At 40.7% G+C, this 15,756-nt stretch overlaps 1 protein-coding gene and 1 long non-coding RNA gene across 3 annotated transcripts in view; one reads left to right on the top strand and one right to left on the bottom strand.

Moving 5' to 3' along the window:
- Nucleotides 1-15,756, bottom strand: part of HBEGF (heparin binding EGF like growth factor) — a 94,380-nt gene that overhangs the window by 62,448 nt on the left and 16,176 nt on the right. The window lies entirely within an intron of this gene.
- LOC142150148 (uncharacterized) lies at nt 8,618-13,833 on the top strand. The gene is made up of 3 exons (XR_012691046.1): nt 8,618-8,782; nt 12,936-13,005; nt 13,769-13,833. It is a non-coding gene; the product is annotated as an uncharacterized LOC142150148 (long non-coding RNA).

Here is a 15,756-nt window from a genome sequence, read left to right as displayed (position 1 = left end):
TCCTAGACTCTAATATCCATGAGTATAGTGTTGAAGCTGCAGTACAATTGTTTCCATGGAAAGCATCTGGCCCTGAAGGCCTGTCAACTAAACGTCATAAACACCAACATTAAATTAAGACCCCCAGGTCCATCCTGGAGACTTGGGAATGATGCGTAGTTGGATGTATGTTGGGTGTAATTTACGCTCAAAAAGCATCCTCGAAAAGTAGTGTATTTTCGCCTGCATGCTGAGTCGGAGGTATTTCAAGATACTTCCAGCTCTGCACCTGTAGCATGTGATTTACTTCAGGCATACATACACTCACATATGCATACCCACAACCAGGTCATAAACACAAGAAAAGTTTGTTAACATTTGTTTGGATAGCAAAAAACACATTCGCTATTAGGCTTGCTATAATACAACAGATATAATATTCCTTCTCACATTCTACTGAAAGGCGCAAAAAAAAGGTTTTTAAAATATGCTCATAAATTACTAAAATAGATTCATGATCAACGAAGAAAGCACCTATCAGCTTCAGTAGTGAATTTGCAATCAGCGAATCAGAAGCTGCTAGCTAGGGCTGCTGATCATCATCATCATCAGTAGCTGCATGTATTTGCACCTGACCTATAGCAGGTGCACCAGACACGGCTCCTGGCAAGCGTATATATGTGTCTGTATTCTGGTCTGCCACAGCCGCATTTGCGTGAACGTCCTTACTGTGCTCAGCCTATGTTAGACTGCCCCTTCCCTCCCGTTCCAGATTTTCAGTCGCAATGAGGTGCAAATGTCGTATGTGCGCAACTCTGCATGAATCATCTGCATTTTACATAGTGCAAATGGGCGCACATCCAACTCCGCACTGGGCCCATTTGTCAATCCAAAGTCACACAATGCTGAATTTGGATTTTAATGACCTAACTAACTAGCCACTAGACTGAATCATGTTATTTTTACAATTGGTCATTGCTCCTGGTGGATACTGGTCAGTCTTTGTCAAGGAGCTCTAAGTCGTTGATTGATGGGTCAGGTATTCATATTTCAGAGTAAAGAAGAAATCTATGCTAGTACTAATTGACAAGTATTTGAGAGCTACAGCTTTACCTAATCTCTCTTTAATATAGGCAGACTAGCTTACATATTTAGATATTCAGGTACATTCAGACAAAACTTTGCTGAGTTAAATATTGTTAGCCTCTTGGTCTGCCCTTCCTTTGTCGCTTGTAGACAAGGTCAACCTTATTAAAATAAAGTCACATGTGTTCTGCGATAATTAAGACATGGGCACTTGTGCAGTATAAATAAAAGTAATTAAAGAGAATGTAGAAAAGTATCCCTTGGTGCTCCACCAGTCTTTATATTAAAAACCAATAAAATAAAAATCTCTAAACAAAAACTCAAACTCAAGGCTATAGCTTACTAGCACCTAGACCTAATCTCTTGAGCCACAGCTCTACCTAAAGATGAATAGGTGAAAAAATAACATATGAAATAGACTTCCTATGTTTTAATATGTATCCAATTTTTTATGTTTATTAAATATTTTATTGTAAGTATGTTGATTGTATTTATTAAATTGAAACCTTTGTGGGATTTATACTCAGTTTTTAAGACTTTGCATATATATCTACCATCTCTGTAATCATGTTACTAAGTTTGGCGTTTAAGCTTGTATTTTGGCACGAGTGTGGGAGAGCCAGGGTGCTGGAAGAGGTTGAGAGCCAGGGGGGAAGGGGGTGCGAGAGCCAGGGGGGGAAGGGGTACTGGAAGAGGGGTGAGAGCCAGGGGGGGGGGGAAGGGGGTGCAGGGAGTAAAGTGAGAGGGACAAAAGAGAAGATGGTGCAGGGGCATGGTAAAAGTGTAAAGGGAGAGACATCTTAAGAATGGGAATGTCAGGGAAGCAGCCATCATGAAACACAAGTAGTAATAAAGAATGGGAATGCACAGAGGGGACAAGTGTTAAAAGAAAATAAAAAATCAAGCCTTCATACTCCATTCACTTTGACCAGTGCCCTCAGTCCCTGCTCCTGACTGCCTGTGTGAGCTGACAGCTGCAGATGCCTCATTGCCCAGCGCGCGCAGTAGGAGAACAGAACACAGGATGCCATAATCAGGTAAGTTCATATATTTTCTCGTGTGCAATGTGTTTTTAACCATCCTTTGTTGAACTGGGGGCACTACTGTGTATCCAAGGACATTTAAAACACTATGCATTGCTCATTATTGCGCTGTAATTTTCTTGCATATTTATCTGTACAGAGACTTTTAATTAAGAGGAAAAAGCACTGGTTGTCATAAATTTTATCTGTGATTGTGTCAATGTATCTATTTTTGTTTGCATTGTAAATGGTGTATTAAGCTGCTCCTCACACTCTCAGTGTCTGATATGCTGTACCAATTTTTATTTGCAAATGAGTTTTTTGTCTGGGCACTACTGTATGGCATAATGTTATTTGGGGGCACTATTGTGGCATAATATGATTTGGGGACACTACTGTATGGTATATGATTTGTGGGCACTACTGCATGGCCAAATATGAATTGAGGGTAATATTATGTGGCATAATATGACCTGGGGGCACTACAGTGTGGCATAATATGACCTGGGCGCACTACGGTGTGGCATAATATGACCTGGGTGCACTACGGTGTGGCATAATATGAACTTCTGCAAAAGGCAAGTCTCTCATTGTTGAATATGACGGGGGCCCCAAAAAGTTGCTGTACTGGGGCCCAAAATTCCTCTTGTCAGCCCTTCCTGTGAGTCAAGGGGATAGATGTCTCCAAGTAAATAATCTAAATGTTTCCTATCTAATCAAACTGATGGATCACATCCAATTATCTCTCACCCACCTCCTCTATCCCCCTTAATTAATATACTGTGTTATTTAAAATTAATAGAAAAGACGCATATCCAGTTACTGTAGTATAAAAAATATTTTTCTCTGACATTTTTCTGTAGATGGAAATACTTTTAATGCGGCCGTGTGGGTTCAAATGATCATTCAATAGTTATGTTTTTCTGATATATTTGTTAGTTTTATTTCATGTGGAATGATTCATTAAAATTCTGCCATTACTATTTAATTGAAGGAAAAGGGTACCTGTTACCTATATGTGTGTAAGTACCCTGCTGTTGCTATTTGGTGGTAGATTTGAAAAAAGCAAAACATTGGTTTCCTACAGTGGCGCCTGTATAATTGGTGTTATTGCTGTAGTATGGGGTGGCATGGTGGCAGCATTGTTGTAGTGTGTTTGGGGCTTAGTATTGCTAATAAGTATGATAGGGTATTGCTGTAATGTGGGGGGTGATGCCGGTTGCTGTAATGTGTGGGGTGATGCTGGTTGCTGGAATGTGGGGGGTAATGCTGGTTGCTGAAATAGGGGTTAAGCTGGTTGCTGTAATGTGGGGGGTGATGCTGATTGCTGTAATGTGGGGGTGATGCAGGTTGCTGTAATGTGGGGGTGATTGATGTAGTATAAGTGTGTGGGAGGGGGGTTATTTATTGCTGTAATTTGGGTACTAATAATATATTGTCATGGTATTTATTGATGTAATATGGGTGCTAACAATGTAATGTTTAGGGTCATTAGGAGAAATAAATACCCCCCACACACACACACACTTACACTACATCATGTTGTACTGCACCAGCAACGCACACTGCACCAGCATCAGTGTGCAACAATATAGTGCATGGAGCCCAGAACACTTGGGCCTGTGTGCTTTAAATGCCAGGGCTGATTTTTAGTCCCAGTCCGGCACTGATTATATCTGATACATTTGAATCCAGCTTTTAGTCTGTTAATAAAGAATAAACTTTTACCATTTATCTGCATGTTTTATGCTTTGTGTATATCATTCTGTATATGAATTTAAACTTGTCCTGACAACCAAATGGGCATAAAAGAGAATTACTTTAAATTTGTTGGTATTAAGAAGAAATCACCACACAAAGACCTATATATCTCTTTAATAGTGGAAGATATAATAGAGGATTTGTTTCTGCCATATCAGTCATTTCTAAATCAGACTGTATTGTGTGTGCAGTGTGTATACAGGTCACACTATGTTTTGTGTTTATATTTTTTGCATGATAACAGGGGAAAAACAAAATTAGAATACACTGCATCAGCAGAAAGAACACGACTTTATACAAAAAACACAAGATTTATTCACATATTGTTAGTGTTCATGAGCACTTGATTGTCCTTACACCAGCGCAAAATTTGCACTATAAATTTCTGTTTTTGTTTTAGATTTTTATGTTGTATGGTGGCATTATTATAAAGCGTTTTTGCTGCTGGTGTTTGGGAGCGCATTTGAATTTAGAAACTTAACCTTTCTTTGTTGTAAATCATGAGCATTATTTATTCATGATTCAATGAAAAGAACCACTCAATTCAATAAAATTGCTGCAGATAAATTAAAACATGTAGAAGCATGTAACAGACATGTACAATGTATCATTGAAACAACATTCAACTACTCTATATAGCAACTCTAGTTAAAATGTTTATTAGATCCCAGAGTTATTAAAGTACACACTGCTTGTCTATCCATTTGAAATTGTGATGTAAGTGGATAATTGCAACTAGAGATGCTCATATTTGTTTAAAAGTGGTTCTTCAAACAATTTCTGAAGTCTGTAAATTTGTTATAAACTTGTGAATGTCAGATTTGTTAAAAAAAAATCTAGGTAAATTTGAGCAAGGTGAACAAGTTCAAAAAGGTTTGAGTTTAAATAACTACATTGCATAATAATTTTAGCTGTTTTTCATGCGAACTGGAACTTCAAACTCCAATACAATAGTCTTTGCTGATAGGTGTTAGTTAAAAATAAATATAGCAATTTAAACCCAAACTGGTAACATTTTATAGTTTATTTTAATGGATTATTTTTTAAGCTGCAAACGTGAACTTAACCTTTAAATCATAATTTTGGTAGAGACAGTAAAACCCAAACTGAACCATTCCAAAAGTCAAGATTGTACCTCAAAGAAATTCAAACCAGCTAAAGTTAACTGAATTTCCAACCAGATTTCTAATCACCACCTCTGGTGGGGTAAGGCAACACCTTCAAAATCAACCAATGCAAAGAGATGTATTTTGTTCATGAATTTTAAAATGTCTTATATTAATATTCTTTTCCAAATCAAAGGCAACAATACCCCATTTATTATCACTCACATGATTGTATGATAAAAGAGCCCCATATAGACGAAAGCACTTAAACGCATACATGTGTGTGTGTAACTTTAAAACAACTTCTAGAAGTTAATGAAGCCTCATCCCAGGCTGACCAATTAGAGGGAATGGAGGGAGTGCCTGAAGGGTCTATATAGCTCACTGTATCTCACATGTCCGGCGTCACTCTCTTCACGAGATCCCTCCCACCTACTCCAGTTTATGACCAGCCTGCCAGTGTTTTAACCAAATTCTTTCCCATTGCCCCAGAGCAGACACAGTTGGTAGGAATGCACTTATCAGTGGCTGGGTCATAACGGTTGTTATAGCTGATTAGAGTCATGTTCCTTGAAGCAGGGCACTGCCCCCTTCAAGGAACATGACTCTTGATCCTTTATAGGGAGGATCCCTTGGCTTGCTATAAGGCTCGCCATTGTGAGTCTAGAGGTGGTGTAGGCACCCGATGTCAGATTTAACACCAGCCAGCCAGTTAAGGATTTGTTCCATGTTAAGTGGAGTTAGGCCATTAGCCATACATGGTTGCTTCAGACTCCAGTTGGTTTAGCTGTACCACAGTGCACTTTCTTCACCACATTATAATCTTAATAAACTGTGACCTTCTTTGCCACTTATATAAGTCTTCGTGTATTTATTATTATTTATGTTGAGTTAAGTTAAGTCATGTTAAAAGGGTTAAGAAAAAGTAAGGTTTATGTCATAAAGTGAGAAAGCACCCAGGTTATGTAGTTGATGCAATGTATGCTTCCCAAAAGAGCATTTCAGAATGTAGATATCCCCATATAAGGCCCATAAAATAAAACTACATATATTGTAATATGCTAAGAAAACTTTATCTGTATTTAAATATATTACAATATTAAATACATAGGGCCTGAGTCATTAATGAGAGCAAAGCATAACAAAGGAGTAACTTTGCACCTTGGCAAAACCATGTTGCATTAGAGGGGGAGGTCAATTTAAAATGTGGGGACAGATTTATAGTTGGGTAGGGCATGTCCTAGATCAACTTTAATTTTCAGTGTAAAAATAAAGCTAACAAGTACAGGGGCATATGCAGGATTTGTAGAGAGGGGTTTCCACGCCATGCTGCCAGTGTGCGTGATCAGCATGCATGGGAACGTGGCTATAAATTTAGACAGTGCTTGGCTGCTCGCCAACTCTTCCTATCCCCATCATTTACACGGGCAATACTGCATGCACTACTGTTAGGTGCATGCAGCTCTCCCTTTTCGAGCAGAGCCGTGTCAAGCGGGACTTACCTCCCAACTGTCCGTACAGTCAGGACAAAGTCCTGACTGTTGTCCTGACTGAGTATTGTGTGTGTGAGAACAGTTGGCATACTGTCTTGTTCTTTCCTACCTGTTCTTGCTGCTTTCACTACTTGTTGCTGCTGCTCGTGTCCTAAGCTCAGTTGCTGCTTGTCTGGATCCTGGAATGCTGGGTCCCTGTTTGGAAAAAGGACAGGTACATGATATAGAAATCCCAGCAATGAGTGAACACAGTAAGCTTCCCTCCCCTAAAGCAGCCCAATATTAAATCAAAAGCACCCATGTTTAATAATTAGGCCTCCCAGCAACAATCCGGACAGTAAATTAATGTCATTCACCTTTAATAAAAAGATCCATTTCCCCCCAAACAACCCTAACATTAAATTAATAGTATTTACATTTCATAAATGAACCTATTTCCTCCCAAACATTAAATAATTAGCATTTACTTTTAAAAAATAACAATCCTTTTCCCCAAACTCAGCCACACATTCAATTAAAAGCACCCAAACTACCCCAGGTTTAAATTAATAGTCTCAGCAACACACTCTTAATAGGTCCGCCATAACCCTACTATTAATTTAAATATCCCCCAACCTTCACCCCACCAATAAACTAAAAGCTCCCACTCTCAACCTACTATGAAATTAATATTTCACACACCATCCACATCACATAAAATACCCCCCTATACTTACATTAAAATCCCTTTTCCACCCTCCCCCACACATATATTAAAAGTCCCTCCAAGTCTATGACAAAACAAAAATATATATACATCAGGTGCCCCCTTCATACATTAGGGTGAGAATACAATATCTTCAATAATCTTCACAGATGTTCAGTACTCAGAACTGTTGGTCAAGTAGAAACTCTAGGAGATACATTCATAGCATAGTGTACTACTGTTGAGTCAAGGGGACATAAGTCTATTATCCACCTCTTACACCTTGTGCATAATATGGAAATTCCTACGTGTCACCCGTGATCTTCACACTCTTGACCCCTAAGAGTATATGCATACAAGATTAATGAGATATTCAAGCCTTCATATATGTTGTTCTTTATATGGATCAATCCTTCAATATCCTTTCAGTCCAGACCATGTACCCAAAATAGTAAAATAAGCAGATCTAGTGTATTACGTTTTATTATAAATACAAAGATTGCTCATGTATCCCAATTCAACATGAACACAGTAAAACAAACTGCGCAGAGATCTGCAACTTAAAATCAAAATCCAAACATGAAGATAGATGTACTCATAACGGAAAGTTGCGTGTAACAGGCATATCACAGATGGTGGGTGAATGTCTTCTATATCCGCGTCCTCTTTCCAGCATGTAATCTTACTTCAGATATATTAACAGGCAACGCGTTTCAACTTCATGGAAGTCTTTATCAAAGAAACTTATACATTAAATCCCTCCACTTACATTAAAAGCACATGAGACCCCCCCCTCACACACATATTCACACACTTAGCCTCTTCAACTAGTGCTGTGTTTTGTGTCCTCCTGCTACACACACGAGACATGCAGGCAGTGGGAGAGGCAGGGCCGGGGACACACAGTAGGGGAGAGAGGGCTGTGAACAGTGCAAACAGAAACGATCTGCACACCAGCTGCAAAGTGGCTGATCCCGGGGGCAGGGTTCAGCCACCTCAAGCATACAGTGCCCCAGACTGGGAGGGGGTTTCCAGTCACTAGGAAACCCCTCTTCCCCTTGGTTTGCCTATGAAGTAATTGTGTGCTAGATGAAAGAACAGCCAGTATTTAACTTAACTTATGTGCAAAGTAATAAACTAATTTGCACCCCTTGCATTGTAACATGATTTGTCCTGGAGAACATTTATTCCTTTTTTGCCTTACTTTCCTTAATGACTCAGACCCATAATATTTTATTCCTAATGAAATTGAAAGAGTGTCAAAAATACAGAAATTTGTCTGATCATGAAGGGTGAAAATCATCCAATATGAAGAAGTTACATAGACCTCATCAGCAGTTTTCCCGATAGGTCATGGGGCTGCCTTAAGTTTGGGACCAGCCATCTCATTGTTGATCTCTATCTCCTCAATCCTTTCCTCCCTGTTTGACAGCCTCCCTTCTGTCTCTCCACATGTGGCAGTTTTCCCTTTGATCTCCACTCAGCTTGTGACAGTTTCCCCCTCTGCCTCTCCCTTCTCTCCACATGTGACAGCATCCTCCACATGCAACATATTCTTCCTTCCCCCATGTGACAGCTTCCTCCTTCTTCAATGTGCAACAGCTTCTCTCCCCCACGTGTGAAAACCTCTCTTTCCCTCTCCTCCATATGGTAAGTAGCCAGAAGAATACCTATGAAAACCTGACTACTGTTTATCTATCTGTCCTTTAAAACAACTTAATAATCAATGAATTTTTCTTTACTAAGTGTTGGAAAATAATCACTATGGCATGAGTAATGCTGAGATTAAGATGTATATACTTGCAATTAACTGAATCAAACAAAGCCAGTCAGTTTAGCTCTGATTATTTTTGGCTCTGCTACAACGAATACTGATGTGGAACTAATAATTTTCCTTCCGAATACTGAATACTGAAGTGCTTAAGAAATGACAGTCTTGCTTTCCTGAGGGAAGCCTCCGAATATGAGGGGATTCCCCATCCCTCCCTTGAGTCACAGTCTCTACTTCTGTCTCCCTATCCCCCAGAGTGCGACAGCATTGCTCTCTGTATCCCCCCTCCCTTCCCTCCATGAGACTCCCCCTCCCTCGTCCTGCACATGACAGCCTCCCTCCATGTGTTACAGCATCCATCTTGGTCTCCCTCTCCAATGCATGCCAGAGCCTTCCCCTTTTACATTTTCCCTCCATGTGTGACAGCATCTCCCTTCCTTCCCTCTGCATGTCACAGCCTCTTTATGACTCACGCTCCCTTTCTTCGGCCTACCGCTTAAAGTTTTCATTCGTTGCCGTTTCGCAGGATGTGAATAGCACATATTTCTTAATAAAAGGGCCTTAACATTCCAGAGTCAGTAAAAGCAGTAACTGAGCTTAACACACCAGCAGCAGGTAGTAAAAGCTGCAAGAACAGGTAGAAGAAAACATCACTGTGTACTACCCCAATTCTGGTGGGACTGTCCCAGTTCTGCAGGGACAGTATTATTATTTATAACTGTAAAGCAGTATGTCTTACTTTCTATTACCATGAGCTGTTATTGAACTCACAGCATCAACCGCCAGTACACTCCCAGTTTGAACTCTCATTGCCCTGCCGCTCCAGGCATAAATAGTAACTAAACTAGAAGGCTATCTGTATAGTGCAGGGGAAACTAGAAGGCTATCCGGTATTGTTCACTCTGTTCTACAGTTGCTCTACATCTGCACCTAACAATAATTAAGTAGCAGTACCAGTGTATTTGAAACGGAAGGAGTTGGAGGGCAATATAGCACTGTCTAAAGTAAAGGCCACTTCAAGTTCCCTATCTGCCTCAGGGCATATGAATGTGACTCCTGTGGCGAGTATACACACCGACATTCTGCTGGCAAGTTAGTTTGTCAGCAAACACAGCATGTACAGGCCACAAGCAATCTAACGGGATGTGCCACAAGTTCTGTCTTTTTAGTCCTAGTGATCAGCTCTTTTTGATTTGGACACACCCTTATATGTGACCAGAATAGGTATAGATCCAACCATGGCATTAGCCTCTGCATCAGACACCATGAATCAGATTTTCTACAAATTTGGTATAATCTTTTTCATCATTAAAACTAATGGGTGTAATACTTTTATTTTGCTCCAGTATAACCCTCAAGCTACTCAAATGAGCCTCTTTGGGAAATACTTTTTGTGTAAAATATGCATTTCTGTACTGCACATGTACACAAAGAATGCATATGTCCATATGCATATTCTGCCACATCTTACACTTATGACTTCTTATGCTTAGAGAGGTGGAACTGGGGAGGGAAATGACAGGTTAAGTATAGGGCAAGTTGAGTAAGGGTGCATGCACATAATTCAGGCACAATTGGAGGTGGAAGGAGACACAGGTACGCCTGTCAAGAGCGGTGACGCTAGCGGGTGCTCGACATATGTCACAGGTGTGCCTGCCCAAAGAGAAGTAATGTAAGTACCAGAGCTCATAGATGGACAGTGTGTTGTCCACCCACAAAAGCCACAACCAACAATGGTCACACTATAACATGGAAACCTGCGGTGCGTGTGGTCCACCTGTCATAATGTGACTCCGCCCCTGCCTGTTCAGCACAGGGAAATCAGTCCTGCACAAAATTTATATCTATATACCTCCCACCCTTTAGAAAAAAACAGCCACAATACCCATACCCATGTGGTCTCGTCAAAACAGTCCCATCTCGGCAAAGAGAAGTTCTTCAGCGTCCATGTTGTTTTATTTAAAATGCTTAACGGCTGATATCCTTCACCTCAACTTAAGCCTCTCCTTACCTTTTTTTAACTGCTCTAAAATAATAGACACAAGACTTTAATTGTGGCAAATAAATAAAGGAGTTTATTTGGCAAATCATATGGTGGTGAAGAAAAAAAAAAAAAAAGAGAAGGCAGTACAGCAAGGCCCAAAACTGAATATCCCAACACAGGTCAACTTTTCCTTTGGATATCATTACAACGTGGGTAACAACCTCCCCCAGGCACACATATCTTACCAGGGATCAACTATCCAGGGCGCTACAGAACCGGCAACCCCTCTGGGCTGAAAGGAGCTCAACCACAAGCCGACCCACAGGGGTGGTACTTGCATCAAGATTATAGCAACTCTTCAAAGGGAAACGGGTTTACCATGGCCACCACCTAAATGTGTGCCCCCAATCATTGGCCGCACAACACTACGTTTTCCTTTAACAAAAACCATCCAGGACCACCAAAGTACTAATGCCATACCAGGCCAGGAATGGACAAAACAGCACGACAATCCGGAGTTGGTGCAGAAATCTATTCAAGTCCAGGAAGGCTGGGTGGGCAACGTCATGGATCTCTAGAGACTGATTTACACTCTGCCTATTATAGACTATAAATGTGGGCATATCCATCCCCAGTTAAACTTTTAACCTTTAGAGAGATAACTTTAGCTAACTGACTCCGATTTTAATTCCCTTCGTACTTAATTCAGCCCTCAGTTCTTATTCTTCCCAATTAATGTCAAGCTTGAAGACAGAAGAGCCCCTTCCTCTCCAATGAAATTAGGTAAGATGGCATATGGGGAGATATGTGGGGCATGTAAAGGACATGTGGCAGAGATCTGATGGCATGTAAGGGACATTTGTTAAGGTCTGGGTGGCATGTGAGGAGGTATGAAGCCATGTAAGTGACATGTGTTAAGGTCTATGTGACATGTAGGGAGGTCTGAAGGGCATTTAAGAGCCATGTGGTGAGGTCTGATGGGATGTATGGAGATCTGAGAGGCTTGTAAAAGGCATGTGGGGTGGTCTGAAAAGCATGTGTGGAGGTCTGATGGGCATATAAGGTGTTTTTTTGGGTGGTCTGGCGGCATGTTGGGTAGTTTTGGCGCACACAAGGGATCTGAGAGCTTGTGGTGTAATTTGTGAGGGGCATTTTGGGATGAGTGATGTGGGTGTGCTGCGGTCATTGGCCACCTATTTCATAAGTACTGGGCCCCACAATTGCAATTTCTGATGGCAGCCATGGGTATACTGCCGATTGTACTCATGGCATTTTTTATATAAAATTTGGCCAACTCTACATGAGTCCCTCAGTGAGCACCTGATACATAATTTTATGGATAGACAGTGGAAGAAAAGATGACAGTGTGACTGATAAAATAACTATTGGGGTATAATGTTTCTCTTTTGTGTCTAATTTACAAATGTTTTGTCAATTTAATGCATTAAATACTATCCCATAAAAACATTACTGGAGTTAATATAGCAATTCTAAATAGCATATTTAGACTCCTTGGAAAAATCCATATGCAAAATCCAACTATATTAGAGAAAAGGGCAACCGCACCTCATAAGCTGTAGGAATGTGATATTTGTAGAATAACAATGCCAATTCATATAACTATGACAGAATCATTGCAAAATAAGTGGGTTTCACCCACATAGCATTTTACTATCTATCACTGTACTCTTTGTCTCCACATCACCATCTGTGTAAGAAACGGTTACATTTTACATAGTCTGGGTGTGTTTTATATTTAAGCATATATCGATCCAAGTAAAAAGGCACCAGATAGTTTAGATCAAAAAGCTATTTTATTTATATTTCTTGTAAGAAAAAAAAAACACTAGAACCTTAACACCGTTCATGTGTTTGACATTCTGCAGTGATAACAATACTGTGCATTTATAATCTACAATGAAAGTTGTGCAAAAAGTGTAAAATTTGGTATACAGTGAAAAGGAAATATGTTATGGCACTGACCATATAGTAATTGGAATACTAAAATGTAAATGGTGTTCTAATTTGGAATTGCATTTTGATAACAGATTGAAAACGTAAGAGTCCTCAAAAGCTAGCAACAGTTCATGTTTTCAGGATTTCTTTAATCATGCACAGGTGAGTTAATCTATTTTTCTGTGTCATTAATTATTCCCCCTGTTTCTACAGACATAAATCCTGAAAACATGATATGTTGGTAGCTCTTGAGGATTGGGTTTGAGCACCTCTTATGTAAGGACTCGTTCACACATATGTGCTGTGAAAACGGGTAAAAGCATGTTTCTACCATTTTACCAGAACATTTGAGTGAACAAGTCCTTACACCAGGGGTGCTCAAACCATCCTCAAGAGCTACCAACAGGTCAGGTTTTCAGGATTTATGTCTGTTAGTTTCATGCATTGCACTATTAGCAATACTACAGAGTGCAATAGTGGTGCGTGTTAGCGCATGAGAAATAGGTTGTCATGTTCTTGTCAGTACCAGTAGTCTTAGACATCACTGACCTACCTCCAACACTCAGTAGACCATTGATTGCTGGCCTTCCCAATTAGAAGGCTTGACAGAACCCAGCTGGGCTCAGCCTCAGGCTCACCCCTCTCAGATGTTATCACTAACCAAAGCTGACATAACACCTGAGAGGGGTGTTACTGATGACACATGCTGGGAATCACTAATCAACCAGCCACTATAAGAACCTGCTCAGTGCACCCCTCAAGCACCTGAGTATCAATTGTGTCCAGCATCGATATTCCCACTCCACAATATCCCCACTCCAGGACTATACTAGGAAGTATAGCACCCCCTTGTTTCTTCAAGTCACGTGTCCAGTCTCCCCAACAGCAGCATACCTATAGCCGCATTTCCATCTGCTTGTTTTAGGAAGATGAGTGTGATGTGAGGTCACACCATCACTTGACTGGAGAGGGGTCAAAAGTTATTGTGATCGAAGTGGATTTCCCCCACTGGGCTAGTTAGGCAGAAAGAACAATGAGAAGCTCGTTGCTGCCAGGATCAGCAATGGTGGGCGGCCTGTTGAGCACGATCCGCTACCCTTCGATACCCCTAATGTCGTGCTTGATGCCAATAATATTACACACCGCTGTACAGAGAATATGCAGTCATTCACATCAGTCCCTACAATACAAACACAGACTAGGGTGCATTTTTGCAGAAACCAATTAAACTACCAGTATGTTTTTGGACTGTGGGAGGAAACCGAAGCACCTGGAGGAAACCCATGCCAAATAACCCAAAAAAATTATCTCTAAATTACTATTGGTCAATTATGTTATTTTTGGTATTTAATGACTTATAACATAAATAAAACACTTTCTGAAGAATGGCAATGGTATTAGGTCAAACTTGCACTGTACCAGTGAGCGGTATGATAGCGTTCTGAATTTGGAATAATTGCCTGAACTGGGATATAGCCGACTAGCCTAATAACAACATGTGATGTGAGGTGGCCACCTCTAACTTCTAAGGTAAAATTAAGATGGGACTCAGCAGTAGCAAATCTCCAACATTTGGAAACGTGGATAGGTTATTAACCCTGAGATAATTATTTTGGTGTTAAGTGCTGATAGCCATAAGAACTTGTCCAATGTGGGGCTAAAGAAATCCTAAGTGGCTCGGACTCCCAAATTAGACCACAAGATATATTGAAAAGCTCTTTTAAGTGCTTTGTGCTACAGCCTACTTATCCATACTCATCCTAATTATCTTAAGTGGTCCTAGTTATCCTAAATGTGTCAATAGGAATTGTGACATATCGGGTCAGATTAATCTGCGAACACAATTTGAGGGCAACTTGCGTTTTTTGTTTTTTAAAAAAAAATTGGATGTAAATTACACATGCATCTGCCCGTATTCAAGTACAAGCGGATCTTAAGAAATGTTTCCATTTCAATCTGGTTTTAAGTATAATCAGGCTATACATTCCTTGTGTATGCAGAATGTTAGGAACCCCTCAGACAGTACAGCAAAACCCGGAGTCTGCTCCGAACGTCTGGTGTTCACTGTTGCCCCTAGTGGTGTGGACAGACTTGGCTGCAGACAAACAGAGGGTCATGAGATGTGTTCTGGCTGGGGAGAACCCAGGAATAGAGTTACCGAGGCCGTAGAGTAAGAAGTGCAGGAGGGAGTCCGGTGACACACCGAGTGGATGGTGTCAAGACTGATATATCACTCGTGGCCACTGGAATAAATAAGGAACAATTGAGAGAAGTCCCCTGATACACAGCAACTTCTGTACCGGTGCTTGTCTGGACATTTTAGGGAAATAGTTCTTAGGCGGTTGCCAGGGGTAACTGCAACCCACAGTGCCGGTGAGTCCGGAGATTGGAGGAAAACAGCTCCTAGGCGGTTGCCAGTAGTAACTACAATATAGGCACACGGTGATATAAGTAAACAGTCAATAGTACCTGTGACTAGGTTGAGTCCTGAGCCAAAGGAAGATTGTAGAATCATCAAGGGAATAGCAGGGTCCGTACACGTGGAATGCAATAGAGAATAGTCAGGAACTGAAACATGTCTGGCACACGGGTAATCACAAAGGAGAGGAGTCAAAGCAGAGCCGAGTCAGTACACAGGGAAATCCAATGAAGAGTTGACAAGAACGGAAACGGTCTGGTACACGGGGATACCACAAGCCGGCAGGAAACAACAGGAACAGGTAACAGGGAATAACAAGGGAGCAGGAACACTAAGGTAAACGTATTACCGGCAATCCTGCAGAGGATTAGCCGGCTGTTTAAGGAGAGCAGAACCAATAGACTACAGGTGATAATGAGGTAGCCAGGTGAATGAGCTAAGAGAAACAGGCTGACCAGGTGAGGCATTACATAGAAAAGACAGCATGAATTGAG

Source organism: Mixophyes fleayi, chromosome 4, assembly GCF_038048845.1.
Source record: "Mixophyes fleayi isolate aMixFle1 chromosome 4, aMixFle1.hap1, whole genome shotgun sequence".
In the NCBI taxonomy this organism is placed as follows: Eukaryota; Metazoa; Chordata; class Amphibia; order Anura; family Limnodynastidae; genus Mixophyes; species Mixophyes fleayi.
This window is presented reverse-complemented; position numbering and strand designations above follow the sequence as displayed.